This window comes from Ascaphus truei, unplaced genomic scaffold, assembly GCF_040206685.1.
Source record: "Ascaphus truei isolate aAscTru1 unplaced genomic scaffold, aAscTru1.hap1 HAP1_SCAFFOLD_535, whole genome shotgun sequence".
Lineage (NCBI taxonomy): Eukaryota > Metazoa > Chordata > Amphibia > Anura > Ascaphidae > Ascaphus > Ascaphus truei.
Window position 1 is genome coordinate 194,568 of NW_027456866.1, and position 13,241 is coordinate 207,808.

Sequence of the window (13,241 nt, forward strand, 5' to 3'; positions counted from 1 at the left end):
ATTGAAACACATCCAGGCATATATAAACCACATACTATCACTGGGATCTTCCCCGCACACTGCAGCCTTGAGAAAGCATTTCATCCGCGAAACGCGCGCGTCGGCACCCGTCACATGCACGCGCGCGGTCAGTATTGACGTGGCAGCCCTCCTTCTCGCAGAGCGAGCAGCTGCCAGACCGCACGCGTGCACTTCCCCTCCAAACCGGGCAGGAGTTTTCTGTGGTTACTCAGGGAGCGCAGGGTAAGGCAGGGCTTGCATACTCACTCAGCTCAGTGACACGAGCGTCCCTGACGGGGGAAGCACATTCGTGAATATGTGCACAGGCATACCAGCAGCCACACCGTCTACAGGGACTAGGTAGCCACTGTATTACCACTCTCCCTGTGTCAGCTGGCCCTTTACATTAGGACTTCCATCAGCTGTCTGTTAGGTGTTTTTCCATAGGGATTATCAGATACATCAGGTGAGGTGCATGAGTATGTAGCAGTATGGACCTGATAGAATTATGCATTTATTGCTATGTGCATAACTTCACTATACTGCCATAGAATCTAGGGCTCCATATCTGCAATACACTCTTATCCTCATTAACCCCTTAACAGTCCAGGGACCTGTCCATTACCTTAGACAGGCTGTGCTAGCCCTACCCTGCCCTTGCTCTCACCTAAACAACCACTATTAGGGAATACTGCATATCAGTTCCTCTGGAACAGTTGATCTAATTCACCTCAATTGTTTTCCACTCATCAATAACCCGGAGTGTCTTAGATACTCATCCTAGGGTTTATATATATATATATGTGTGTCCTTCTTGGATTTTAATACCCATCATTTTAATTAGTTCAGCATTAAAGGATATTTTTAAGATTTTCATATTACATTGTTTGTAGGTATTGAGTGCTAATAGTGGGTTCTCTTCTCCTTGCTATTTACCCATTCTGTCACCCACAAGCACCTTACCCATATACATCCTCATATGACTTAGCTGTAGCGGGGTTCACGTTAATGAAGTTAACTACTGCTCTGACCTGCAGTGTTTGATTTATACCTCTCGCTGGCTATGCTTTAACATTGAACAATGGTAGCCAGCCAAGAGATACAGTGCCTAGGGCTCAGACCTGATAACTGATTCATTTAACTAATCCCCCACCTTTGTTTTGATCTATTTCTATGGAGAGCTTCAACTGAGTGAATTACTTAGTCTTTCTCACTAGAAATAACAATAACAGTGGAACATCTAATTTACCTTCTTGCATGTTAATTTCATCCAAACTAACCTTATTTGTTTCTTTAAGAGGCAAGTAGGAATTTAGACCAGGGTAATTCAGTTGATGTGGTCTACTTCGATTTTGCAAAGGCTTTTGATACGGTTTCACACAAGAGGTTGATGTACAAAATAAAGAAAATTGGACTCTGTAATAATATATGCACCTGGATTGAAAACTGGTTAAAGGACAGACAACAGAGGGTTGTCATAAATGGAACTTTTTCAGGTTGGGCTAAAGTCGTGAGTGGAGTACCTCAGGGATCGGTACTGAGACCCCTGCTTTTTAACTTGTTTATTAATGACCTTGAGGTTGGCATCGAGAGCAAAGTCTCCATCTTTGCTGATGATACTAAATTGTGTAAGGTAATAGAATCAGAGCAGGATGTAATTTCTCTTCAGAAGGACTTGGAGAGTCTGGAAACGTGGGTAGGTAAATGGCAGATGAGGTTTAATACAGATAAATGTAAGGTGATGCATTTGGTAAGCAAGAATAAAAAGGCGACTTACAAATTAAATGGGGATAAATTGGGGGAATCCTTGATGGAGAAGGATTTAGGAGTGCGTGTAGACAGCAGGCTTAGCAATAGTGCCCAATGTCATGCAGTAGCTGCAAAGGCAAACAAGATCTTATCTTGCATTAAACGGGCAATGGATGGAAGGGAAATAAACATAATTATGCCCCTTTACAAAGCACTAGTAAGACCACACCTTGAATATGGAGTACAATTTTGGGCACCAATCCTAAGAAAGGACATTATGGAACTAGAGAGAGTGCAGAGAAGAGCCACCAAATTAATAAAGGGGATGGACAATCTAATTTATGAGGAGAGGCTAGCTAAATTAGATTTATTTGCATTAGAAAAGAGGCGTCGAAGAAGGGATATGATAACTATATAAAAATATATTCAGGGACAATACAAGGAGATTTCAAAAGAACTATTCATCCCACGGGCAGTACAAAGGACTCGGGGGCCATCCCTTAAGGTTTGAGGAAAGGAGATTTAACCAGCAACAAAGGAAAGGGTTCTTTACAGTAAGGGCAGTTACAATGTGGGATTCATCACCCATGGAGACTGTGATACAATAGATTTGTTCAAAAAAAGGTTGGAAATCTTTTTAGAAAGGAAAGGTATACAGGGTTATACCAAATAAGTCAGGCGTGCACAACTCCAGTCCTCGAGGGCCGCAAACAGGCCAGGTTTTCAGGATAGTGGTAAAACAAAGGCAATGCACTGCCTCAAAAATGGAGGAGGCTCATGGTGGCTAAAAGGTTCCTTTATTAGATAATGGGATCAAACATAACCCCTGGATAATGCAGTAAACGCCCACCTACGCGTTTCGGATCATGTGCCCTTTATCAAGGTGTATATTAAGCTAAAAAGACATACAGATATAAATACAAGCGCCATTCGCGCCAAACCCGTGACATCATCAACCATTAGCCAATCGGAACGCCTCCTCCATTTTTTAAGCAGTGCACTGCCTTTGTTTTACCACTTTCTACTTGCCTTGCACGCTGTGATGGATACCCGTTGTGACTGCTCCCTAAACAAGAAGCCTGGAGATAAAAAGTGAGTTGTTTGCACACTATCTACATTCTGATGGATGAGACAATTCTTGTACTGTTTATTGTGTTGGTCAGCACTAGGTACTAGTCCCTTAACCTTATTGCTGTTCACTATTACATGGGAGTGTTCCTAACGGAAGAATTTAGTATTCATCATGAAAAAGGGACTTGAATTTCTTTGATGCACCGGTTACCCGCACCAGGTTTTCAGGATATCCCTACTTCAGCACAGCTGGCTCAATTAGAGGCTCAGTATGGCCAAGCCTCTAATTAAGCCAGCTGTGCTGAAGTAGGGATATCCTGAAAATCGGTCCTGTTTGCGGCCCTCGAGGACTGGAGTTGTGCAGGCCTGAAATAAGTAAACATGGGAAGGATGTTGATCCAGGGATTAATCCGATTGCCAATTCTTGGGGTCAGGAAGGAATTTATTTTTCCCCTTATGAGATATCATTGGATGACATGACTCTGGGATTTTTTGTTTGCCTTCCTCTGGATCAATAAATAAGTACAGATATAGGATAAAGTATCTGTTGTCTAAATTTAGCATAGGTTGAACTTGATGGATGTACGTCTTTTTTCAACCTCATCTACTATGTAACTATGTAACTATGTAACTATCACCACACAATACCAACTACTGTATGTAATCCGAGAGGAACTGCTAACACATGTATAAATGCAGACATAAGGTAATTATGTAAAAGTCAGGACTTAGCATTACACACAGCTAGCTCAAATCCCATCACAGAACAAAGTTGATTGGGGAAAGGATTGTCACAGGGAAGACAGAATACACGCTTTGAAATGCATTCTTACAGACATGGTGCATTATACATTCCCTGTTCTCCCGCCGATATTCAATTACATTTGGCTGAAATTATGGCACAGTATGGTTTGTGACCTCCTCTCTGGATGGCCCAGTATGGTTTGTGACCTCCTCTCTGAATTTCACAGTATGGTTGGTGGTCCCCTCTCTGGGTGGCACGATATGGTTTGTGACCTCCTCTCTGGATGGCATAGTATGGTTTGGGACCTCCTCTCTGGATGGCATAGTATGGTTTGTGACCTCCTCTCTGGGTGGCACAGTATGGTTGGTGATCCCCTCTCTGGGTGGCACAGTATGGTTGGTGATCCCCTCTCTGGGTGGCACAGTATGGTTGGTGACCCCCTCTCTGGGTGGCACGGTATGGTTGGTGACCTCTATTGGTCGCAGAGTGCGGTTGGTGACTTCTCTTGGTGGCACAGAATAGTTGGTGACCTTTCTGGGTGGCACGGTATTTATTGTTGATGACCTCCTCTCTGGGTGGCACAATATGGTTGGTGATGTCCTCTCTGGGTAGTACGGTTGGTGACCTCTCTGTGTGGCACAGTATGGTTGGTGACCTCCTCTCTGCATGGCACAGCATGGTTGGTGACCTCCTCTCTGGTTAGCACAGTATGGGTGGTGACCTTCTCTCTTGGTGGCATAGTAGGGTTGGTGACCTCCTCTCTGGGGGGCACAGTAGGGTCAGAAGTGTGACATTTGTCTTCTCCCTGTCAGATGAAGCTGTCCCTATTGTCACTGAGCTCCTTGACACAGTGACAGACCCATGGGGAACATGAAGAGCAAACACAGTGACAGAAGCTCAGAGCTTCACCTGAAGAACCTGCAGCGTCCCTCCCATCACCTTGGAAAAAAGAGAAAGGTCAGATCCCAGTTCCTGCCGGTGGAAGAGGAGAAGGTAAGTAAAAAAAAAAACAGCACCAGCATGACTCTATAGAGTTAGACAAACCCTAAACATGAATCTAAAGACAAACCCTAAACATGACTCTATAGACAAACCCTAAACATGAATCTATAGACAAACCCTAAACATGAATCTATAGACAAACCCTAAACATGAATCTAAAGACAAACCCTAAACATGACCCTACATACAAATGCTAAACATAATCCTATAGTCAAACCCTAAACACGACCCTATACACAAACCCTAAACATGATTGTGACGTGGGGTGATATAGTATCTCTGGGTTGCACACTGAAGATACGGCCCACGTCACGGGAACAGGTATATACATGTATTATTTCCGTGTTCCCCCTGTGTATTATTTCCGCGTTCCCCCTGTGTATTATTTCCGTGTTCCCTCTGTGTATTATTTCCGTGTTCCCTCTGTGTATTATTTCCGTGTTCCCCCTGTGTATTATTTCCGTGTTCCCCCTGTGTATTATTTCCGTGTTCCCCCTGTGTATTATTTCCGTGTTCCCCCTGTGTATTATTTCCGCGTTCCCCCTGTGTATTATTTCCGCGTTCCCCCTGTGTATTATTTCCGCGTTCCCCCTGTGTATTATTTCCGCGTCCCCCCTGTGTATTATTTCCGCGTTCCCCCTGTGTATTATTTCCGCGTTCCCCCTGTGTATTATTTCCGCGTTCCCCCTGTGTATTATTTCCGCGTTCCCCCTGTGTATTATTTCCGCGTCCCCCCTGTGTATTATTTCCGCGTTCCCCCTGTGTATTATTTCCGCGTTCCCCCTGTGTATTATTTCCGCGTTCCCCCTGTGTATTATTTCCGTGTCCCCCCTGTGTATTATTTCCGCGTTCCCCCTGTGTATTATTTCCGCGTTCCCCCTGTGTATTATTTCCGCGTTCCCCCTGTGTATTATTTCCGCGTCCCCCCTGTGTATTATTTCCGCGTCCCCCCTGTGTATTATTTCCGCGTCCCCCCTGTGTATTATTTCCGCGTTCCCCCTGTGTATTATTTCCGCGTTACCCCTGTGTATTATTTCCGCGTTACCCCTGTGTATTATTTCCGCGTTACCCCTGTGTATTATTTCCGCGTTCCCCCTGTGTATTATTTCCGCGTTCCCCCTGTGTATTATTTCCGCGTTCCCCCTGTGTATTATTTCCGTGTTCCCCCTGTGTATTATTTCCGTGTTCCCCCTGTGTATTATTTCCGTGTCCCCCCCCCTGTGTATTATTTCCGTGTCCCCTGCCCCTGTGTATTATTTCCGTGTTCCCCCTGTGTATTATTTCCGTGTTCCCCCTGTGTATTATTTCCGTGTTCCCCCCCCTGTGTATTATTTCCGTGTTCCCCCCCCTGTGTATTATTTCCGTGTTCCCCCCCTGTGTATTATTTCCGTGTTCCCCCCCCTGTGTATTATTTCCGTGTTCCCCCTGTGTATTATTTCCGTGTTCCCCCTGTGTATTATTTCCGTGTTCCCCCTGTGTATTATTTCCGTGTTCCCCCTGTGTATTATTTCCGTGTTCCCCCTGTGTATTATTTCCGTGTTCCCCCTGTGTATTATTTCCGCGTTCCCCCTGTGTATTATTTCCGCGTTCCCCCTGTGTATTATTTCCGTGTCCCCCCTGTGTATTATTTCCGCGTTCCCCCTGTGTATTATTTCCGCGTTCCCCCTGTGTATTATTTCCGCGTTCCCCCTGTGTATTATTTGCGTGTTCCCCCTGTGTATTATTTGCGTGTTCCCCCTGTGTATTATTTCCGCGTTCCCCCTGTGTATTATTTCCGCGTTCCCCCTGTGTATTATTTCCGCGTTCCCCCTGTGTATTATTTCCGCGTTCCCCCTGTGTATTATTTCCGTGTCCCCCCCCTGTGTATTATTTCCGTGTTCCCCCTGTGTATTATTTCCGTGTCCCCCCTGTGTACCTGTGTATTATTTCCGCGTTCCCCCTGTGTATTATTTCCGCGTTCCCCCTGTGTATTTTTTCCGTGTTCCCCCTGTGTATTATTTCCGTGTTCCCCCTGTGTATTATTTCCGTGTTCCCCCTGTGTATTATTTCCGCGTTCCCCCTGTGTATTATTTCCGCGTTCCCCCTGTGTATTATTTCCGCGTTCCCCCTGTGTATTATTTCCGCGTTCCCCCTGTGTATTATTTCCGCGTTCCCCCTGTGTATTATTTCCGTGTTACCCCCCTGTGTATTATTTCCGTGTTACCCCCCTGTGTATTATTTCCGTGTTCCCCCTGTGTATTATTTCCGTGTCCCCCCTGTGTATTATTTCCGCGTTCCCCCTGTGTATTATTTCCGCGTTACCCCTGTGTATTATTTCCGTGTTCCCCCCCTGTGTATTATTTCCGTGTTCCCCCCCTGTGTATTATTTCCGTGTTCCCCCTGTGTATTATTTCCGTGTTACACCCCTGTGTATTATTTCCGTGTTCCCCCTGTGTATTATTTCCGTGTTCCCCCTGTGTATTATTTCCGTGTTCCCCCTGTGTATTATTTCCGTGTTCACCCTGTGTATTATTTCCGTGTTACCCCCCTGTGTATTATTTCCGTGTTCCCCCTGTGTATTATTTCCGTGTTCCCCCTGTGTATTATTTCCGTGTTCCCCCTGTGTACCTGTGTATTATTTCCGTGTTCCCCCTGTGTATTATTTCCGTGTTCCCCCTGTGTATTATTTCCGTGTTCCCCCTGTGTATTATTTCCGTGTTCCCCCTGTGTATTATTTCCGTGTTACCCCCCTGTGTATTATTTCCGTGTTCCCCCTGTGTATTATTTCCGTGTTCCCCCTGTGTATTATTTCCGTGTTCCCCCTGTGTACCTGTGTATTATTTCCGTGTTCCCCCTGTGTATTATTTCCGTGTTCCCCCTGTGTATTATTTCCGCGTTCCCCCTGTGTATTATTTCCGTGTTCCCCCTGTGTATTATTTCCGTGTTACCCCTGTGTATTATTTCCGCGTTCCCCCTGTGTATTATTTCCGCGTTCCCCCTGTGTATTATTTCCGCGTTCCCGCAGTGTATTATTTCCGCGTTCCCCCTGTGTATTATTTCCGCGTTCCCCCCTGTGTATTATTTCCGCGTTCCCCCTGTGTATTATTTCCGTGTTCCCCCTGTGTATTATTTCCGCGTTCCCCCTGTGTATTATTTCCGCGTTCCCCCTGTGTATTATTTCCGCGTTCCCCCTGTGTATTATTTCCGCGTTCCCCCTGTGTATTATTTCCGCGTTTCCCCTGTGTATTATTTCCGCGTTCCCCCTGTGTATTATTTCCGCGTTCCCCCTGTGTATTATTTCCGTGTTCCCCCTGTGTATTATTTCCGCGTTCCCCCTGTGTATTATTTCCGCGTTCCCCCTGTGTATTATTTCCGCGTTCCCCCTGTGTATTATTTCCGCGTTCCCCCTGTGTATTATTTCCGCGTTCCCCCTGTGTATTATTTCCGTGTCCCCCCTGTGTATCTTTGTATTATTTCCGTGTTCCCCCTGTGTATTATTTCCGTGTCCCCCCTGTGTATCTGTGTATTATTTCCGCGTTCCCCCTGTGTATTATTTCCGCGTTCCCCCTGTGTATTATTTCCGTGTCCCCCCTGTGTATCTGTGTATTATTTCCGTGTTCCCCCTGTGTATTATTTCCGTGTTCCCCCTGTGTATTATTTCCGCGTTCCCCCTGTGTATTATTTCCGCGTTCCCCCTGTGTATTATTTCCGCGTTCCCCCTGTGTATTATTTCCGTGTCCCCCCTGTGTATCTGTGTATTATTTCCGTGTTCCCCCTGTGTATTATTTCCGTGTTCCCCCTGTGTATTATTTCCGTGTTCCCCCTGTGTATTATTTCCGCGTTCCCCCTGTGTATTATTTCCGTGTTCCCCCTGTGTATTATTTCCGTGTTACCCCTGTGTATTATTTCCGTGTTACCCCTGTGTATTATTTCCGTGTTACCCCTGTGTATTATTTCCGTGTTACCCCCCTGTGTATTATTTCCGCGTTCCCCCTGTGTATTATTTCCGCGTTCCCCCTGTGTATTATTTCCGCGTTCCCCCTGTGTATTATTTCCGTGTCCCCCCTGTGTATTATTTCCGTGTTCCCCCTGTGTATTATTTCCGCGTTCCCCCTGTGTATTATTTCCGCGTTCCCCCTGTGTATTATTTCCGCGTTCCCCCTGTGTATTATTTCCGCGTTCCCCCTGTGTATTATTTCCGCGTTACCCCTGTGTATTATTTCCGCGTTCCCCCTGTGTATTATTTCCGCGTTCCCCCTGTGTATTATTTCCGCGTTCCCCCTGTGTATTATTTCCGCGTTCCCCCTGTGTATTATTTCCGCGTTCCCCCTGTGTATTATTTCCGCGTTCCCCCTGTGTATTATTTCCGCTTTCCCCCTGTGTATTATTTCCGCGTTCCCCCTGTGTATTATTTCCGTGTCCCCCCCTGTGTATTATTTCCGTGTTCCCCCTGTGTATTATTTCCGCGTTCCCCCTGTGTATTATTTCCGCGTTCCCCCTGTGTATTATTTCCGCGTTCCTCCTGTGTATTATTTCCGTGTTCCCCCTGTGTATTATTTCCGTGTTCCCCCTGTGTATTATTTCCGTGTTCCCCCTGTGTATTATTTCCGTGTTCCCCCTGTGTATTATTTCCGTGTTCCCCCTGTGTATTATTTCCGCGTTCCCCCTGTGTATTATTTCCGCGTTCCCCCTGTGTATTATTTCCGCGTTCCCCCTGTGTATTATTTCCGCGTTCCCCCTGTGTATTATTTCCGCGTTCCCCCTGTGTATTATTTCCGCGTTCCCCCTGTGTATTATTTCCGCGTTCCCCCTGTGTATTATTTCCACGTTCCCCCTGTGTATTATTTCCGTGTCCCCCCCTGTGTATTATTTCCGTGTTCCCCCTGTGTATTATTTCCGTGTTACCCCTGTGTATTATTTCCGTGTCCCCCCTGTGTACCTGTGTATTATTTCCGTGTTCCCCCTGTGTATTATTTCCGTGTCTCCCCTGTGTATTATTTCCGTGTTCCCCCTGTGTATTATTTCCGCGTTCCCCCTGTGTATTATTTCCATGTCCCCCCTGTGTATTATTTCCGTGTCCCCCCTATGTATTATTTCCGTGTTCCCCCTGTGTATTATTTCCGCGTTCCCCCTGTGTATTATTTCCATGTTCCCCCTGTGTATTATTTCCGTGTTCCCCCTGTGTATCTGTGTATTATTTCCATGTTCCCCCTGTGTATTATTTCCGCGTTCCCCCTGTGTATTATTTCCGCGTTCCCCCTGTGTATTATTTCCGCGTTCCCCCTGTGTATTATTTCCGCGTTCCCCCTGTGTATTATTTCCACGTTCCCCCTGTGTATTATTTCCGTGTCCCCCCCTGTGTATTATTTCCGTGTTCCCCCTGTGTATTATTTCCGTGTTACCCCTGTGTATTATTTCCGTGTCCCCCCTGTGTACCTGTGTATTATTTCCGTGTTCCCCCTGTGTATTATTTCCGTGTCCCCCCTGTGTATTATTTCCGTGTTCCCCCTGTGTATTATTTCCGCGTTCCCCCTGTGTATTATTTCCATGTCCCCCCTGTGTATTATTTCCGTGTCCCCCCTGTGTATTATTTCCGTGTTCCCCCTGTGTATTATTTCCGCGTTCCCCCTGTGTATTATTTCCGCGTTCCCCCTGTGTATTATTTCCGTGTTCCCCCTGTGTATTATTTCCGTGTTCCCCCTGTGTATTATTTCCGTGTTCCCCCTGTGTATCTGTGTATTATTTCCGTGTTCCCCCTGTGTATTATTTCCGTGTTCCCCCTGTGTATTATTTCCGCGTTCCCCCTGTGTATTATTTCTGCGTTCCCCCTGTGTATTATTTCCGTGTTCCCCCTGTGTATTATTTCCGTGTTCCCCCTGTGTATTATTTCCGCGTTCCCCCTGTGTATTATTTCCGCGTTCCCCCTGTGTATTATTTCCGCGTTCCCCCTGTGTATTATTTCTGCGTTCCCCCTGTGTATTATTTCCGCGTTCCCCCTGTGTATTATTTCCGCGTTCCCCCTGTGTATTATTTCCGTGTCCCCCCCTGTGTATTATTTCCGTGTTCCCCCTGTGTATTATTTCCGCGTTCCCCCTGTGTATTATTTCCGCGTTCCCCCTGTGTATTATTTCCGCGTTCCTCCTGTGTATTATTTCCGTGTTCCCCCTGTGTATTATTTCCGTGTTCCCCCTGTGTATTATTTCCGTGTCCCCCTGTGTATTATTTCCGTGTTCCCCCTGTGTATTATTTCCGTGTTCTCCCTGTGTATTATTTCCACGTTCCCCCTGTGTATTATTTCCGCGTTCCCCCTGTGTATTATTTCCGCGTTCCCCCTGTGTATTATTTCCGCGTTCCCCCTGTGTATTATTTCCGCGTTCCCCCTGTGTATTATTTCCGCGTTCCCCCTGTGTATTATTTCCGCGTTCCCCCTGTGTATTATTTCCACGTTCCCCCTGTGTATTATTTCCGTGTCCCCCCCTGTGTATTATTTCCGTGTTCCCCCTGTGTATTATTTCCGTGTTACCCCTGTGTATTATTTCCGTGTCCCCCCTGTGTACCTGTGTATTATTTCCGTGTTCCCCCTGTGTATTATTTCCGTGTCCCCCCTGTGTATTATTTCCGTGTTCCCCCTGTGTATTATTTCCGCGTTCCCCCTGTGTATTATTTCCATGTCCCCCCTGTGTATTATTTCCGTGTCCCCCCTGTGTATTATTTCCGTGTTCCCCCTGTGTATTATTTCCGCGTTCCCCCTGTGTATTATTTCCGTGTTCCCCCTGTGTATCTGTGTATTATTTCCGTGTTCCCCCTGTGTATTATTTCCGCGTTCCCCCTGTGTATTATTTCCGCGTTCCCCCTGTGTATTATTTCCGCGTTCCCCCTGTGTATTATTTCCGCGTTCCCCCTGTGTATTATTTCCGCGTTCCCCCTGTGTATTATTTCCACGTTCCCCCTGTGTATTATTTCCGTGTCCCCCCCTGTGTATTATTTCCGTGTTCCCCCTGTGTATTATTTCCGTGTTACCCCTGTGTATTATTTCCGTGTCCCCCCTGTGTACCTGTGTATTATTTCCGTGTTCCCCCTGTGTATTATTTCCGTGTCCCCCCTGTGTATTATTTCCGTGTTCCCCCTGTGTATTATTTCCGCGTTCCCCCTGTGTATTATTTCCGTGCCCCCCCTGTGTATTATTTCCGTGTCCCCCCTGTGTATTATTTCCGTGTTCCCCCTGTGTATTATTTCCGCGTTCCCCCTGTGTATTATTTCCGTGTTCCCCCTGTGTATTATTTCCGTGTTCCCCCTGTGTATTATTTCCGTGTTCCCCCTGTGTATCTGTGTATTATTTCCGTGTTCCCCCTGTGTATTATTTCCGTGTTCCCCCTGTGTATTATTTCCGCGTTCCCCCTGTGTATTATTTCCGCGTTCCCCCTGTGTATTATTTCCGTGTTCCCCCTGTGTATTATTTCCGTGTTCCCCCTGTGTATTATTTCCGCGTCCCCCCTGTGTATTATTTCCGCGTTCGTCCTGTGTATTATTTCCGCGTTACCCCTGTGTATTATTTCCGCGTTACCCCTGTGTATTATTTCCGCGTTACCCCTGTGTATTATTTCCGTGTTCCCCCTGTGTATTATTTCCGTGTTCCCCCTGTGTATTATTTCCGTGTGTCCCCCCCTGTGTACCTGTGTATTATTTCCGTGTCCCCCCTGTGTACCTGTGTATTATTTCCGTGTTCCCCCTGTGTATTATTTCCGTGTTCCCCCCCCTGTGTATTATTTCCGTGTTCCCCCCCCTGTGTATTATTTCCGTGTTCCCCCCCCTGTGTATTATTTCCGTGTTCCCCCCCCTGTGTTTTATTTCCGTGTTCCCCCCCCTGTGTATTATTTCCGTGTTCCCCCTGTGTATTATTTCCGTGTTCCCCCTGTGTATTATTTCCGTGTTCCCCCTGTGTATTATTTCCGTGTTCCCCCTGTGTATTATTTCCGTGTTCCCCCTGTGTATTATTTCCGTGTTCCCCCTGTGTATTATTTCCGTGTTCCCCCAGTGTATTATTTCCGTGTCCCCCCTGTGTATTATTTCCGCGTTCCCCCTGTGTATTATTTCCGTGTTCCCCCTGTGTATAATTTCCGCGTTCCCCCTGTGTATTATTTCCGTGTCCCCCTGTGTATTATTTCCGCGTTCCCCCTGTGTATTATTTCCGTGTTCCCCCTGTGTATTATTTCCGCGTTACCCCTGTGTATTATTTCCGTGTCCCCCCTGTGTATTATTTCCTTGTCCCCCCTGTGTATTATTTCCGTGTTCCCCCTGTGTATTATTTCCGCGTCCCCCCTGTGTATTATTTCCGCGTTCCCCCTGTGTATTATTTCCGCGTTACCCCTGTGTATTATTTCCGCGTTACCCCTGTGTATTATTTCCGCGTTACCCCTGTGTATTATTTCCGCGTTCCCCCTGTGTATTATTACCGTGTTCCCCCTGTGTATTATTTCCGTGTTCCCCCTGTGTATTATTTCCGTGTTCCCCCTGTGTATTATTTCCGTGTGTCCCCCCCTGTGTACCTGTGTATTATTTCCGTGTCCCCCCTGTGTACCTGTGTATTATTTCCGTGTTCCCCCTGTGTATTATTTCCGTGTTCCCCCCCCTGTGTATTATTTCCGTGTTCCCCCCCCTGTGTATTATTTCCGCGTTCCCCCTGTGTATTATTTCC

General features: G+C 46.4%; 1 long non-coding RNA gene across 1 annotated transcript in view; it reads left to right on the forward strand.

Annotated features, from left to right (window-relative positions):
• The window catches only part of LOC142485093 (uncharacterized), a 52,205-nt gene that overhangs the window by 6,854 nt on the left and 32,110 nt on the right, over positions 1–13,241 (forward strand). Inside the window, exon 2 of the long non-coding RNA XR_012798358.1 lies at positions 4,378–4,558. This is a non-coding gene — a long non-coding RNA (uncharacterized LOC142485093). The remainder of the gene's footprint in view (positions 1–4,377; positions 4,559–13,241) is intronic.